At 39.1% G+C, this 15,184-nt stretch overlaps 1 protein-coding gene across 1 annotated transcript in view; it reads right to left on the bottom strand.

The window, feature by feature from the left end:
* dlg4a (discs large MAGUK scaffold protein 4a) overlaps positions 1-15,184 on the bottom strand; it is a 146,417-nt gene that overhangs the window by 130,080 nt on the left and 1,153 nt on the right. The window lies entirely within an intron of this gene.

Here is a 15,184-nt window from a genome sequence, read left to right as displayed (position 1 = left end):
TGATGGTTTCGAGAGCTTATGGAGGGTGAACATCAGTTTACTTGGCCCGCCGGTGAAGTTCTTCCCATTTTAAATAGGCCATCTGCCTCCTGTATGTTAGCCAAACCTGGCCTGTCACAGCCAGTCTTTAGACTAACACACACACACACTATCCCAAACACGCGGGCACACGCACACACACACTTATTTTTATCAACGTAATCACACACTGTGCCAATCTCTAGCCTTTTCTCACTCTCACAGACGTGTGAACGTTTTTAAAAAAAGGCTTGTTAATATCCATGGAGACGCTCTCCGGTCTGTCTCAAATCACTTTAAAAGTTCTGTTCCCACAGAACATCACAGAAGTGTTCACTGCGTGCATCCTCATCCTCCTCCTCATAGATGAGCATGTCCCAAACACACAGCGATTCGAATGCATTTCTACATCACTTATTAGCTTTGTATGAAGATACACCTCTGAAGGCAACTTGTTTCAGACCGGTGTCCAAATGTACATCTTACCCAGCATGTAATTTTGCGTTTAATAGACCTCTATTAGCCGTCCAAACACAGCCGTGACATCTGGGCTAAAACAAAGCAAAAAAAAAGTGCAGTGAAGGCAAGCTGTAACGGCCTCGCAGTTTTAGTTGGGTTTGTTACTGTTTTTTGGTTCCTCCCTAAAAAATAGAGGAACTAATTAGCACCAATTTTGTGTCCACACGTAACTAATAGGACAAACACCTGCAAGTGAAGCGCTAAAAGCGTAGCATGACGTGCTCTCCGGGCTAGGTTGATATTAGGAATATAAACCATATCTAGATGCACATTTAAGGCAAGGAAGATGTTAAAGATTTAGCCCCTCTTAGCCGAAAGCAGCCAACTAGTTCTCACTCAGTAGTCAACATAGACATATACACTAGACGTCACCTTTGCAACGGCAGTTCATTGGAACGAATGCGTCAATAGAGCCGCCATCTTAAAACAGGGGAGCCCCTCCACTTTACAATAATGCACCAGCGTCAATGTAGACACAGGTCTAACGGAAATAAAATCACCATAAATCATCATGAATGCGATTTTTCTCATTTTTTTGGTTCGTTCCAACGGTCAAACATGTATTTATCATTGATTCCAGAAAAAAAGTACATATTAAAAAAAAAAAAACATTCTTCCTAGTTCAGATTTCATCCGTGAACATCATACGCTGCACAAAAGTCCGCCACCATCAATGAATTCGAAGTAAAGGCAGAGATGAGGTCACAAGGTCTTGTTTAAAATACAGGGTTGAGGGTTGACATATGTTGGAGAAATAAACTCTGAATTTTAAACAAGACCTCGTGTTTCGTGTTGACTACTAAGGGAGCTACAGATGCTTTAAACAAAAAAGGAACATGTGGCTTTTTCTCAGTCTGAAGGATCTGAAGGACTTAACATCATTGTACCTTTTTAATTCCCAGACATCTCAAGCAATTCAAGAACCCCATGCCATGAAAGAAATAATACTTGCAATACTCGCAATATGCAACACCATCTCTTTATCCAAGTCGAGGAAGTATGCTATCCTGTGAATAGGCTTATTTTAAAAATGAAGACATGACTGCATGGCTCAGTTTAATATTCAATAAACGCTTGAACCAGCCTATCTCATTTTTAGCAAATGAATCACTCAAACAGGCAGTTAGATCTGTGAGTGTGAATCTTTCATCCAGTTTTAGGCAATTAACCCAGTTTCTTCAGTCTTGTGTAAAAGCCTCAAGTCCTTATTGACTCAAAATCTTGCTTTCTGCATTGCTCTCAACACTTGTTAATGCTTGCATATAGCTATTCAAACATTATAAACTGCCTCCTCTTATATCAGTTCTCTTTCGGGTCAACTACGCATGACAGACAAGTTAAAAGTCGATATGCTTATAGTTAGGTATAGCAATTAAGTGTCCAAAAACATTACATTCAGTTTGCACTTTAGTACATCTTATTTATTTTTATAAAGTATATATATTCCATAAGTACCGCTAAAGTGTACTTGATTTTTGGCAAGGTCGTTTAATGCTCAATATGAACCACACGCTTGCAATGCTTTAGTCAAGCATTCACTTTTGTGTTTAGTTTGCATATGTTTCCAGCCTAACTCTTCTTTACAGGGTAAAATCAAATGTAAAATCAAAACTGAACTGCCCGTTTCGTTTAAAACACCTCACTCACAGTTTTACTAGCATGAAATAAATAAGCCTTGTAATTGCTGACATTTTGGGGGGGAGAATTTTGGCTGTTTGTGGCAAATTAGCTGTGGATAAATGAGATTGCCCGTCACCATCTCAAACAGCACTTGTTTAACAATCTCTGTCATTACCGACAACAAAATCTGTTAATAGATCACAGTCTTAAACTCTCCAAAAATCTCTCCAAAAACCACATCACTCTTCTAAATACAAATCAGGGTCCAAAATTTGAAGTGATCAAATAAACTACATGTTTCTAGTGCTGAATAAAAAACTGTTGTAAAAGCTTGTGTATTCAGTGGGTGGGGGGTAAATTATGGTTCTGCTTAAGGATTTTTACATACACCGAGATGGTCCTCACTGTAGAGCACGAAATCCAGGGGGAGGAGCTGGATCCAGATTACCAGATTACATATACCAAAACCTACCCATCTCCGCACCCTGATGCCTAACCCCACCCCTAATCCTACCCATCTCCGCCCCCTGATCCCTAACCCCACCCCTAATCCTACCCATCTCCGCCCCCTGATCCTTAACCCCACCCCTAATCCTACCCATCTCCGCCCCCTGATCCCTAACTCCACCCCTAATCCTACCCATCTCCGCCCCCTGATCCCTAACCCCACCCATAATTCTACCCATCTCTGTCCCCTGATCCTTAACCCCACCCCTAATCCTACCCATATCCGCCCCCTGATCCCTAACCCCACCCATAATTCTACCCATCTCTGTCCTCTGATCCCTAACCCCACCCCTAATCCTACCAATCTCCGCCCCCTGATCCCTAACCCCACCCATAATCCTACCCATCTCCGCCCCTGATCCCTAACCCCACCCATAATTCTACCCATCTCTGTCCCCTGATCCCTAACCCCACCCCTAATCCTACCCATCTCCGCCCCCTGATCCCTAACCCCACCCCTAATCCTACCCATCTCCGCCCCCTGATCCTTAACCCCACCCCTAATCCTACCCATCTCCGCCCCCTGATCCCTAACTCCACCCCTAATCCTACCCATCTCCGCCCCCTGATCCCTAACCCCACCCATAATTCTACCCATCTCTGTCCCCTGATCCTTAACCCCACCCCTAATCCTACCCATATCCGCCCCCTGATCCCTAACCCCACCCATAATTCTACCCATCTCTGTCCTCTGATCCCTAACCCCACCCCTAATCCTACCAATCTCCGCCCCCTGATGCCTAACCCCACCCCTAATCCTACCCATCTCCGCCCCTGATCCCTAACCCCACCCATAATTCTACCCATCTCTGTCCCCTGATCCCTAACCCCACCCCTAATCCTACCCATCTCCGCCCCCTGATCCCTAACCCCACCCCTATCCTACCCATCTCCACCCCCTGATCCCTAACCCCACCCCTAATCCTAACCATCTCCACCCCTTAGATCTGAATCCAACTCCACCCCACTGGATTTCGTATACTGCAATAATGAAGTGCTACTGCATACACTGCTGTAACAGGTGCTTTTGTTTGAAGGTCAGCCATCCAAGTAAACCTTTCATCAGCATCTGGTTCTGTCTGAAACTGTCTAAAGAATGTGGCCTAATTAATCAGCTCTGAAATGACTATGTGCTGATCCCAAACCAATCGTTTAAAGGAAAGTTCACACAGACATAAATTCTGTCATTACTGACTCACTATTGTGTCATTCCTAAACAGTTTGCTGTTGCTATTATTCCCCTGAGATGAAGACTCCGGTCATATCATATCAGTAGTCTACTAAAAAGCGGTTTTATTTTTCCCTGAATGACGTAGCCTCATAGGAAGCATATAACCAGATCATGTGACCAGTCGAATACTAGGCTACTCCCTTTATCCCTGTTACCACACACTTGCATTCATGGATTAAATTAGGCAAGTCTAACTGCAATGTCTGAATTGTATCATTTCTTTGGTGGAATTAGGACAAAGTCGGCCAGCACAACATAAACAAAAAGTAATCGTATAAAATAATTCTTAAATAATACACAAATTCAAACTTATATGCCAACACATGTCGGTCTGACAGGTTTTACATCAAACACAAGTCCAAACACTTCAAGCCAAGATTGAATATGTGGAAGTGTGAATGGATTTTGAGAGCTGTAGCAGAGAGAAAGATTATGGGGAATTCATTGTATTTGGGTCTGTTCCTCACACAAAGCTAACATAAGACTTCAGAGGAATTGTGTCACTGTACGCTTTAGTTGCATGGGAATGAGCAGCCAGAATTTTAATGTTTGTATTCTATGGGAAAAAAAGTCAAATGGGTTTAAAACAGAATAAGGGTGAGTAATTGATGACAAATGTTTAATTTTTGGGTGAACTAATATGCATTGTGGATCTTCTTTTGATAAGTGAACAGACAGAAATGCCAAATACTCTTCATCTTAACGCTGGCATCAATGTTTGATGGAGGGCTTGTCTGAAGTTTGACAACAGAGACAACAGCTAATCAAGTCAGTCACCAATCATGTTTTCTGGTGTTGCATGAACGCAAATATGCAATTGACTAGCGTCTGCGCTAGGGTATTTGCATAGGCGATCTAATTGTTCAACTTCTGCCGCAAGCAACCATAGACAGTAAAAGAAATGGATACAACGACCCCTTTGGTCTTGGTCTTGTCTTGGTCTCGGACCTCTCGGTCTTGTCTAGGTCTCGCTGTCTCAGACCGACATAGTGGGCGGGGGATTTAGAAATGCAATACTACAATATCCACGACGATATACGCAACGGATTGAAGGGTTTTTTTTTCTGTTTTCCTCTCCGGTCTCGACCTGGTCTCGGTCTTGGTCTGTCTTGGTCTCTGTCTTGGTCTCGACTTGGTCTCGGTCTTGGTCTCGACTTGGTCTCAGCCTTGGTCTGTCTTGGTTTCGGTCTTGGCCTCAACTTGGTCTCAGTCTTGGTCTGTCTTGGTCTCGCCTTGGTCTCGACTTGGTCTCAGTCTTGGTCTGTCTTGGTCTCGCCTTGGTCTCGTCTTGGTCACAGTCTTGGTCTGTCTTGGTCTCTGTCTTGGTCTCGACTTGGTCTGTCTTGGTCTCAGTCTTGATCTGTCGTGGTCTCGACTTGGTCTCAGTCTTGGTCTGTCTTGGTTTCGGTCTTGGCCTCAACTTGGTCTCAGTCTTGGTCTGTCTTGGTCTCGACTTGCTCTCAGTCTTAGTCTGTCTTGGTCTCTGTCTTGGTCTCGACTTGGTCTGTCTTGGTCTCGGTCTTGGTCTGTCTTGGTCTCGGTCTTGGTCTGTCTTGGTCTGTCTTGGTCTCGGTCTTGGTCTGTCTTGGTCTGGACTTGCTCTCAGTCTTGGTCTGTCTTGGTCTCTGTCTTGGTCTCGACTTGGTCTCGGTCTTGGTCTGTCTTGGTCTCGACTTGGTCTCGGTCTTGGTCTCGACTTGGTCTGTCTTGGTCTCGGTATTGGTCTCGGTATTGGTCTGTCTTGGTCTTGGTCTCGACTTGCTCTCAGTCTTGGTCTGTCTTGGTCTCTGTCTTGGTCTCGACTTGGTCTCGGTCTTGGTCTGTCTTGGTCTTGGTCTCGACTTGGTCTCGGTCTTGGTCTTGACCTGGTCTCTGTCTTGGTCTCGACTTGGTCTCGGTCTTGGTCTCGACTTGGTCTCAGTCTTGGTCTGTCTCCGTCTCGGTCTTGGACTTGACTTGTCTCGGTCTCGGTCTTGGTCTCGACTTGGTCTCAGTCTTGGTCTGTCTCCGTCTCGGTCTTGGACTTGACTTGGTCTCGGTCTTGGTCTCGACTTGGTCTCAGTCTTGGTCTGTCTCCGTCTCGGTCTTGGACTTGACTTGTCTCGGTCTCGGTCTTGGTCTCGACTTGGTCTCAGTCTTGGTCTGTCTCCGTCTCGGTCTTGGACTTGACTTGTCTCGGTCTCGGTCTTGGTCTTGACTTGGTCTCGGTCTTGGTCTGACTTGGTCCTGTCTTGGTCTCGATACCCTCTGGTCTTGGTAGTATCTTGGTCTCGGTTTAGGTGGTCTTGACTACAAGTCTACTGTCTATACGGTAATTTCTCTACTGTGCGACAGAGAGTCACGTGGTTATGACGCAATCGTTAGCCCTTTTTTTTTACAAAAACGCCTTCTATGGGGCCATAACATAAGAGACAAAGTAATGGAGCCTTTTATACATAGTCGTGTTTCTTTAGAAACAAATAATGGACAAATGGAGTCTTTGGACGCCTCAGATGTAAAGTTATTTGCTGTCAAATTGACGCCAAAGTGAATGGGAGTCAATGGAATGCTAACAGCAGGTGATCTGCTACAATGGCGCCCCCCAGAGGAAGCTTCAGTTTCCGGCTGTTGGATTACTCCCTTGCAAAACAATGCTAGTGACACGATGCAACGGACGTCACACACTCACAGTAAATGAGAACGCCGATGCACCATGTGAATGAAGCGTAACCCTGTAAAGCCTGCATCAGTTTTGCTGAAAAACACAATCTACAACATTTCTTCTGTGGTCTAATACTAGTTTAGACCTTTTTTAGCAAGTAAATGCCTTTAAGTATAGTTATAAAAACATGCAGCTCGTGTCGTTTTGCTCTGAAATCTTTCTTGATTTTTATTTTAAGTGTAAGAATAACTTTTATATTGTTATTAAATATTTCAAAATGAACACTGACTGCACTGAAGCAACTTTACTTGATTATCTGTACATCAAATCAGTCTCAAATATGATCCATCAGGCTTTTGAGGAAGATTTATTTGCTCATCTCTCAGTGATAATATGATTTAAAACTACAGAGCTTTGATCATAAAACTAAGCATTCAAATATCATCCCGCTAAGAAAAATTATTGGAAGATATAAAGAGACAATTGATATTTATATGCAGTTTATTTTAGTAGTAATCTCGTTGATTTTACAAGCTATCAGAATTTCATCTTACGTTTGGGCCATATAAATATCAGCAAGTGCATCAAATCGCTCAATTTGTGCCTCTGAATAAAATTGAGGTGTTTTTTTCCCTCCTCAATATCCTTCATATTGTCTATATATGAGCCATAAAAGCCTGATATGATACTTCACAAAAAAGCTAATTAAATTATTCACACTTTTCAATAAACTATTTCATTTAATTTCCGACTATAATTTTATATTTCAGGCGTTAAGCCTGCTACAGACTGTGCTATTTCAGCAATCCAATAAGATCATTTCAAATCACACTGTACGACATGGATCTAATAAACTTGGGTACGACATGGACAGTATGTAGACTGTGCGATGATGACACCTATTGAATCGTATGGGCTATGACGCAAGTTAGTATAGATTAAACTTAGGGATACTTTACCTCTGGAAAGATGAATGTGTATTTAAAAAGCCTGCTAGCTTAGCTTTCAAACAAAGATGGCCGACACTATGTGTTCATTCTGTGAGTGAGATCGCCCTCTATGGGCGGGTTGAGGACATGCGGGACAGACCCGACTACTGACTGTAGTCTTTACACTCTGGACAAAAAATCCTCCGATGACGCAAAATGACGATTTTTGCGTCATCAGAGGATTTTTTCCAGACAAAAAATACATAAATCTCACGTCTCAGGGTGATATGAGGGTGGAAAACACGGTAATTTGAAAATACTACAGGCTTTCTACTAATACAAGCTTTATGCTAAATCCTAAAGTATCCCTTTAATAAAGAGGAAGAAATGAAAGAGGAAAATATGGACTAGGGAAGAGGTTAACTTGGCAAGCTAATTTTGCAAATGGCGCACCATGTTGCATTGATCAATACACCATTTCATGTTACATTTATATTGGCTAGTCAGTACATACTGTAGGGCGTAGCAGCAAACACACACTGAGATGATCAAGATAAATTTCTGACACTTTCAAAAAATTATCATTGGCTATCTTTGGTCGCAAGAGCGTGACAACAGCCGTCTTTGAACTTCTATCACAATACAACGTAGAACCACAGTTTACCACAGAAATCACCATCTTTCGTCTGGAACAGCCCAAAATCGAACAATGTACTATTAATATTACAGGGTTAAAGAGTGAACTGCTTCAGGACTGCTTTCATGGGCTCACTGCAAGTGACCTCAAATTAGGGCTGTCAAGCGATTAATCGCGATTAATCGCATCCAAAATAAAAGTTTGTGTTTACATAATATATGTGGTTGCAGTGTGTGTCATTATTTTGTATATAAATACACACATACATGCATGTATTTTTAAGAAAAAAAATTATTTATATATAAAATATTTATCATATAAGTTGTATATAAATCTATATACAGTATAAATATTTCTTAAATATATACAAGCATGTGTGTGTATTTATATATATATAAAATTATTATACATATACACAGTGTACCCACATATATTATGTAAACATGCGATTTTAGATGCGATTAATCCGATTAATCGTTTGACAGGCCTACCTCAAATGTAAAACGTCAAAATGGATGAAACGCACTTGGTTTTTTGAGCTCCAACTTGAACTTGAGCCACAACTAGAACCATCTCACTGTGTGATCAAGACATTTAAAAGAATTGAGATTTTCTGTAACTCTGCATGTTCATGTGCAAACAAGAATTGTGAAGCAAATCATCAAATCCTGGTCAGTTTTTCACCAAAAGTGTAAGTTACAGACCCACAGCACAGATGCTTGCAACAAAGACATTAAGTTCCTGTAGTTGGTAGGGTTGGGTATCGAGAATCGAGTATCGATTGGAACCGAGACTAACTTTTCGTTTTTCCCGGAATCGTTCAAAAGTTAAAATTTCGATTCCTAGTTTCAATATTCACAGTCCGCCGAGCGGAAGAAGAAACCGCTGAACAACACCAACGAAGAAGCGTCTACCGGAAGTGTTGGCATAACCACGCGAGTCGAACATGAGTACCTTACGTTGGCGATCCAAAGTGTGGCTTCACTTTTCTAAAAATAACGAAATCTCTGCAAAATGCAAAATTTGTGACAAAGGAGTATTTTTACAGAAGGAGTATTTCCTTCAGAATGGATTTTTTCCTTCAGAAAGGCCGTTGGTTAGCAAGGTTAGCTAAACTTTTTTGACCCTGCCTCTTAAAAGAATCGGAATCGAGAATCGTTAGGAACCGGAGTCGAAACAAGGAATCGGAATCAGAATCGTTCAAATTCAAACGATACCCAACCCTAGTAGTTGGTAGAGCACGACGCTCACAACGTCATAAGTTTGATGCTTTGGAAATGAATATACTGTCATGAATGCACTGTGCGTTGCATTTACAGTAATAAATGTAACAAAAAGGTTCATTTAAATACAGCGAGAGACATTCATTGGTCAATGTGAGGTAGATTCTGTGGAGTCAGATTTGGCTCAATCTCAGTCACCACAGGGACAGATACAGTTTCAGTCTGACTGAAGAGGCTTTCAAAGGGTAAACAACCTCCACTTCTGCACACACACACACATGGCCCGTCCTCAGACACACTAACAAACTAAAGCATTGGGAGAGATTGCACACTGACACACACACACACACACACACAGCTTATCAGCTTTCACAAACGCACCTCTACAGATACACAGAAACCTTCTCTTCGCTCATCTTTCCTGCCCACTTCATATTGTCTGCTTCTGTCAACTGACGAACAGGCGCCTGCTTCTGTTGCCAAGGGAACAGGCTTAAATCAAATGAAGCCAACAGGAACTGAGTGACATTCACATGCATCTGTGGCCACGGATGAGCCAACACACACTCACACATTTATACACAAACAAAAAAACTGTAAAATAGCACACATGCTGAAGAAACATAGCATACACACAGATGTACGCTGGCACAATACCTAACTCACCCACAATGCAACTCAATGAAACAGGAACATAATGTACATGCAAAAGGGGGGTAAGAAAAAGTTATAAAATTGCTGAATCAGGATGGGACACACAATCATGCTGATAAGATTTTGTTTTCGATGATAAGAAGATGTTTTCGGACACATAATTCCATGTTATAAACAATTATAATGGATACGAGTATAATAGTTTTTAATGCAATTAGTTAAATTTAAAGGAGTAATTCACTACTTACTCACCCCCATGTCATTCAAGATGTCCATGTCTTTCTTTCTTCAGTCGAAAAGAAATTAAGGTTTTTGATGAAAACATTCCAGCATTTTTCTCCATATAATGGACTTCAATGGGAACCAAACGGTTTAAGGTCCAAAGGACAGTTTCAGTGCAAACTGTTCAAAGGGCTTTAAACGATTCCAGACGATGAATAAGGGTCTTATCAAGCGAAACGGTCGCTCATTTAATAAATAAATAACAAAGTTTAAGTTTTATAAGCATAAATGCTCGCCTTGCTCTGTTCTGTGTCCTGTTCGAACTCGTTCATCAAAATGAACGAATCTTTTCCCGAGTCAATTCGTTCATTTCATTCATTGAATGAACCAAATGACACGAAAAAAGATTTGTTCATTTTGAGACAGGAGAGTTACGAATGCGCATCACAGTACAGAGCAAGGCGAGCATTTGAGCTTATAAAACTTAATTTTTGTTGTTTATTTATTAAATAAGCGATTGTTTCGCTTGATAAGACCCTTATTCATCGTCTGGTGTCGTTTAAAGCCCTTTGAACAGTTTGCAGTTTTTACTGAAACTGTCTTTTCGACCTTGAACCGTTTGGTTCCCATTGAAGTCCATAATATGGAGAAAAATGCTGGAATGTTTTCATCAAAAACCTTAATTTCTTTTCGACATGGACATCTTGGATGACATGGTGGTGAGTAAATTGTGAGCAAAAGTTTTTTTTAAAGTGAACTACTCCTTTAAGAGTGTTTTTTGATCTGGACTTAATTATATCTCAATTGAAACTTGTGTCATGCATCTCATTTAATTAATAGGATATATTTAAATACATGACACAATTTTCAATAGAAATGGCATGTATAATGACACCTTTCAAACATTTTACATTTGTAATGATGTTGCACATTTAAAATATGTAACTTGAAATGTCAAATAACCCTTATTTAAAGCATGAAAATAAAATGATTCAAAAATGATTATTTTAAAGTAAAACTTTTTATTTGACATTATTGCTTTTTAAAAGTGCATTAAGAAAGTTTACTTTCTATAAGTACACTTAAGTGGTCTTTAATTTCATTAATATTATATTATCAGCAAGTACAATGTTTTTTCAAACGTATTTTTAAGATTTAAAGAAGAAAAGCTATACCTTGTGTCTATTGATTAGTTTGGCTTAGCAGTGTGCTAATAACAAATACAGAATAAAGGGGCGGATCTAAAAGAGCACTGCGACCATCCATTAAAGGGATAGTTCACCCAAAAATCATCATTTATTCATCCTCAAGTCAAGTTGTTCCAAACATCTATGAATTTTTTCTTCTGCTGATGACAGAATTTTCAGAACAATCCATTTAATTAAGAAAAACAAAGAAATAGTGATTAAAAAAACTACTGGGTTAAGTTGTTAATTTAAGTAAGAGAATGTTAATTAAGAAAACTTCAAGAGGGAATAATCAGCATATCCAGTTAGTACATATACATATATAAAGTACTTGCTAGGTGCTAAGTGCTTTAAATGAACTGTTTGGCTACAGTGCAAATGATTTAATTGTAAGCATAATAAACAAAGCGTATTGAATTCTGTGGACTTAATGCTCATTAAAATGTATGCTGGTTATGAATATGAACCATTCATTTAAATATTAATACTAGATGTTTGAAATACGGTTGAGGCAAGAACATCATTTTGGTGTCCAGAATCTATTTTTGGGACAAATGTGAATCAGGAGTAAACTTTCTGGACATCCTAAAATCTAATGCAGTCGTGTTTTTCGCAGTCGAAATCTAATGCAGTTGTGACAGCAATCAGATTGAATGGAAATGCAATTATAGAATTTAGAATGTCCAGAAGAGAAAATAAATTCTTTACAGAAATCGGTAAAGTCACAATTAAAGTTTTAGAAAATCTCTCAACAATTTCTCAAACTGTCCTCAGATTTGCACAGATATAGTCTAAGATTTATGAACTCTTCCCACACCAAATTATACAGGTGAAACTCGAAAAATTAGAATATCGTGCAAAAGTTAATTTAGTGATTCACTAAATGAATCATTGATTCAACTCATTACATGCAAAGTGAGATATTTCAAGCCTTTGTTATAATTTTGATGATTATGGCGTACAGCTTAAGAAAACCTTAAACCACAATATTCTAATCTAATTTTGAATTTGGGGTTTTCATAAGCTTTAAGCCATAATCATCAAAATTACATAAATTATCTTAACTTTGCATGTAATGAGTCTACTCTATAATATATTAGTTTCACCTTTTAAGTTGAATTACTGAAATAAATGAACTTTTGCACGATATTCGAGTTTTTCGAGTTTCACCTGCAAGCTCTACATTTGTTTTATAGATATATGTGTGCAGCTATATATATTTACTTGATGTCAAATGACTCTTTTGGCTATTTCTCTTCAAGAACGATAACTATAATACTACTATATTAGCGTCTGCCGATCTGTTTATTCTGCAGTTTTGTCGTCTGCCTCTTTAAATGCTCAATTCAAATTAAAGCAGGATGGATTCTGATTGGCTTTCAATGTTTAATCATTAATAAACTGGAAAAATGGTTCTGAAAAACATCCCATTGTTTCTCTGTGCTGTTATGATAATGAACAATGCTATTATTTTACTTCAGAGCGATTTTTTAGAACTATAAATTTATATAACGTTATAGTTACAGTTATTATCATCCTATGTGTGAACTGTGAACGGGCCTTAAATTTCCCCCTCTACATTTTTTCTCTATATAATACAAAGTTTCCCAACATTTCAAATTGAAGTACTACATTTTACCTTATTTTAGTTGACTATGTAAAAAGAAACGAAAAAATTAAAAGCGATTAATCTCGATTAATCGCATCCAAAATAAAAGTTCGTGTTTACATAATATACGTGGGTGTGCATAATATATAATTATTTTGTATATATATATAAATACACAAACGTGCAGGTATATTTAAGAAAAAATATTATTTATATAAAATATTTAACATAAATATAGACTGTATATCTATATACAGTGTATACATGAAAATATTTCCTAAATATATACAAGCATGTGTGTGTATTTATATAGCCTATATAATATAATTATGCACAATGCACCCACATTTATTATGTAAACACAAACTTTTATTTTGGATGCGATTAATCGCGATTAATCGTTTGACAGCCCTAAAAATGAAACATGTATCCCCTATAAGGCATATTTCGCATCCAAAATAAAAGTTCGTGTTTACATAATATACGTGGGTGTGCATAATATATAATTATTTTGTATATATATATAAATACACAAACGTGCAGGTATATTTAAGAAAAAATATTATTTATATAAAATATTTAACATAAATATAGACTGTATATCTATATACAGTGTATACATGAAAATATTTCCTAAATATATACAAGCATGTGTGTGTATTTATATAGCCTATATAATATAATTATGCACAATGCACCCACATTTATTATGTAAACACAAACTTTTATTTTGGATGCGATTAATCGCGATTAATCGTTTGACAGCCCTAAAAATGAAACATGTATCCCCTATAAGGCATAAAAGTAAAAGTCTCACAGAACTGGAATCCTTACTGAAATCACTGTATATGGTCTTTAATAACAGCACATCCAAAGACCAGTGCACCATTTCCATCTCAACCCACACAAAAGCAGGCACTGCGCTAATTTCTCTCTTCAACTCTCTCTCTCTCTCCGTACCTTTCTGACTCACTCATACAGTAGGTCTGTTGAGACTGAGGTCATATAGTGTTTAGGAGGAGCATGCAAGGTGGGAGTCCATCTGAAGACAATGAGAGAGAGAGGAAGTGATAGAACAGACTCCAGCTTGGGAGAGAAAAGCACCAGCCAGCGTTACATAAAGCATTGGAAGTGTTCTGCCAGGAACACGACATGGGCAAACGGGCACATGCCGTCAGGAGCAGTGGGACGTGTCTCAGCTCCATACACTAACTGCAGTTCCATGACAAATCACATGTGAGCATTTATTAATGAAAGCTTTCCTTCTCGTTCTCTGTCTCCCACACATGTATATGTCCTTCCCTCTCTATAATTTAACAGATCGCTCTCACTTTATTCTCGTTTCCTTTTCCTCCTCCTCACGGACAGCATCACACGTCTGAAGCGCCACAGCAGGGTCAGAAATTAACCAGGGCTACAGGCCAAAATGACTGTGAAATTGACAAAAATGCCCCAGATATTTAATGTGTGTGTGAGTGAGCGTGCTTGGGTCTGAACTGTTCTTGTGCCTTGTTGCTGTCAAATGTTTCTGAAGGAAGTGCTGTAGTTAGACAATAATCACAATTATTCCAAAACTTAAAGGGACAGTTCACACAAAAATAAAATGTACTCGCCCTCATGTCGCTCCAAACCCGTAAGACTTTCATCTTGAGAACACAAATGAAGATGTTTTTGATGAAATCTGAGCCTCCATTGACAGATACGCAACTACCACTTTGACCCTATAAAATAATCCATATGAATTGAGCGGTTTAGTACTAATTTTCTGAAGAGAGATTGAATTTAGGCTTTTATTCGCATACATCTTATTCACGCAGTTGTGGTAAACGGAAGCTCAAGCATGTTCGCTTGACGTGTGAGATGAGGTTCGTTCTCGTGCGTCAAGCAGGTTCGGTTGAGCTTCTCAAAAGCCTAAATTAAATCCGTTCGTCATATAAAGCGATCGAGTCTCTTCAGAAAATTTTGGAGTAAATCGCTCAATTCATATGGATTAGTTTTACGATCTCTTTATAAACGTTTTTAAGTGTTAAAGTGGTAGTTGCGTCTTTGTCAATGGAGGGACAAAGCAAAAACATCTTCATTTGTGTTCTGAAGATGAACGAAAGTCGAACGGGTTTGGAAATATACATGAGCTTGAGTAATTTTGGGTGAAATGTCTCTTTAAAACACGAGCCATTAAAATCTACA

The sequence above is a fragment of the Pimephales promelas genome, chromosome 4 (assembly GCF_988280905.1).
Source record: "Pimephales promelas chromosome 4, fPimPro1.hap1.1, whole genome shotgun sequence".
Taxonomy (NCBI): Eukaryota; Metazoa; Chordata; class Actinopteri; order Cypriniformes; family Leuciscidae; genus Pimephales; species Pimephales promelas.
The sequence above is the reverse complement of the archived record's forward strand: the minus strand, read 5'-3'. Positions and strand labels throughout refer to the sequence as shown.